This window comes from Petromyzon marinus, unplaced genomic scaffold (genome assembly GCF_048934315.1).
Source record: "Petromyzon marinus isolate PM22_M1 ecotype Great Lakes invasive population unplaced genomic scaffold, UKy_Petmar_22M1.pri1.0 PM_G_Scaffold_43, whole genome shotgun sequence".
NCBI lineage: Eukaryota > Metazoa > Chordata > Hyperoartia > Petromyzontiformes > Petromyzontidae > Petromyzon > Petromyzon marinus.
Genome location: NW_027422995.1, coordinates 1672501 through 1675000, shown reverse-complemented (window position 1 = coordinate 1675000; position 2500 = coordinate 1672501). Strand labels below are relative to the sequence as shown.

The following is a 2500-nucleotide window of genomic DNA, read 5'->3' as shown; positions in this document are numbered from 1 at the left end:
GGGTGTTAAGGCACAAGAAAGTAGATGAACACGTGGTGGGCATCATCCAGAACGCCTACGATCGGTGTACGACCTCGTTCAAAAGCAATGGCGAGTCGACTCGAGAAATTAGCATACGTGTTGGTGTCAAACAGGGTGACCCCATGTCACCCCTGCTCTTCAATCTTGCCATGGACCCTTTGATATGCACCCTAGAGTCACACGGAGTTGGGTACTCCATTGATACCGACCACGTGACAGCTCTTGCGTTTGCTGATGATTTGGTGTTGGTGAGCGAATCTTGGGTTGGTATGGCCGCCAATCTAGCGATCTTGGAATCATTTTGTGGGCTATCGGGATTGGAGGTTCAGGCCAGAAAGTGCCAGGGCTTCATGATAAGCCCAACCAAAGATTCATATACGGTGAACAACTGCGACCCATGGACTATCAAAAATAAAGATGTCCATATGATCCGACCTGATGAATCAACGAAATACCTTGGTCTGAAAATTGGCCCTTGGACTGGCACTATACAGCCTGATCTACATTGTCAGCTAAAGACATGGATCTCGAAAATCGATGAGGCGCCTCTGAAGCCAACTCAGAAGGTTGAACTACTCAATGCCTATGCCCTACCCAGATTGTTATATCCTGCAGACCACTCGGACTGCAAGCAATCAACTCTCCGTGGGTTGGACCAAGAGATTAGAAAGGCGGTAAAAGGATGGCTCCACCTTCCCGCTTCAACTTGTGATGGACTGTTATATGCCAGAGCCCGAGACGGAGGCCTTGCCATCTTGAAACTGGATAAAACAATCCCTTCGGTTCAAGTTAGAAGGCTGCAACGTATAGCAAACTCGTCCGATGCTATCACCCGTAATATTGTGTCCTCGCAGGGTATGGAGGAAGAATACCGTAATTTGTGGGTACGAGCAGGGGGTGACAGTGATGCAATCCCAACATTCGTTCTCAGGGACTCGGTGTCAAAAGAACCTGTATATCCGAGACCCTGCGATTGGAGGGAGCATGAATTTCAGAGATGGTGCGAAAAGCCGGTTCAAGGAAGGGGCATTGTAAACTTTGCGCATGATAGAATCAGTAATGCTTGGTTGAGGCCATGGTGCGGCTTTAAACAATGCTTCTTTATCGCAGCACTACAACTAAGGGCAAATATTTACCCAACACGAGAAAGCTTGAACAGAGGCAGAGATGGGGCCTTACGTTCCTGCAGGAAATGCTCTGCCAGACTCGAGTCCCTTTCGCACATTCTCGGTCAATGTCCTGCAGTACAGAAAGCAAGAATTGCGCGACATAACAAGATCAGTAACATTCTGGCAGACGAAGCGGCTAGATTGGGCTGGTCTGTATACAAAGAGCCACGGTTCATATCCGAGACGGGAGAGATGAGAAAGCCTGACCTCGTGTTTGCAAAAGATGAGGAGGCGGTTGTGATCGATGTCACCGTCCGTTTTGAGCTTTCAAAGAATACCTTGTCAGATGCTGCCTCGCACAAAGTTTCGTACTATACCCCTCTTGGTGATCAAGTCAAAGTGCTGACGAAGGCTAGCAAGGTCACATTCTTTGGATTCCCGGTTGGGGCAAGAGGAAAGTGGCCCCTTGAGAATAACGAGGTACTTACCTCCCTGGGCCTGACCAAACCCAGAACGACATCACTGGCCAAGATGATTTCCTGCAGAACGCTGCTTTTCTCTCTTGATATTCTGAGAATGTTCTGTGGAAATTATGCGGTCTATGAACAGTCATAGACAACCTCCGAAACAAATAATAGTTTTGTTTTAAGATGTCATTTGTTTTAGATTGATTTTGTTATTTTCGAAGGTGAAGTCGGTTTTTATTTCATTTTACTATTTTCCACAATTTAGATTGTTATTTTCCAAGACGAAGTCTTGGTTCTTTTTTTTATTGTTAGTTTTTTTTTAACACGTCGTATTTGTTACTTTAGAGCTTAGAGAGGACTTTATTTTCGCCTTACTATTTTCTGCCTACAAAGAAGATTAAAAATAAGCTTTTTTCAAGATGGTTTTGTTATTTTCCAAGGTGAAGTCTTGGTATTCTTATTTTACTATTTTCCATAAAGAAGACCTTTCTTTTAGATTTTGTTATTTTCCAAGACGAAGACTTGGTATTTTTATTATATTGCTATTTTTTACACGAAGCTTATTCAAGAGCACTTATATAGATTAGACTTTGTTATTTTAATTCTTTATTTTTGGCCTACATCAGTTCGAGAGTCCTGTAACTTACTATTTTCTGCCTACAAAGAAGATTACAAATAAGCTTTATTTAAGATGTTTTAGATTAGATTTTGTTATTTTCCAAGGTGAAGTCTTGGTTTTTTTTTATTTTACTATTTTCCACAAAGAAGACTTTTCTTTTCTTTTAGATTTTGTTATTTTCCAAGACGAAGACTTGGTATTTTTTTGCTATTTTTTTACAGGAAGCTTTATTCAAGAGCACTTATATAGATTAGACTTTGTTATTTTAATTCTTTATTTTTGCA

At 41.9% G+C, this 2500-nt stretch overlaps 1 pseudogene; it reads left to right on the top strand.

The window, feature by feature from the left end:
- Positions 1–2500, top strand: part of LOC142917201 (28S ribosomal RNA) — a 9427-nt pseudogene that overhangs the window by 4139 nt on the left and 2788 nt on the right.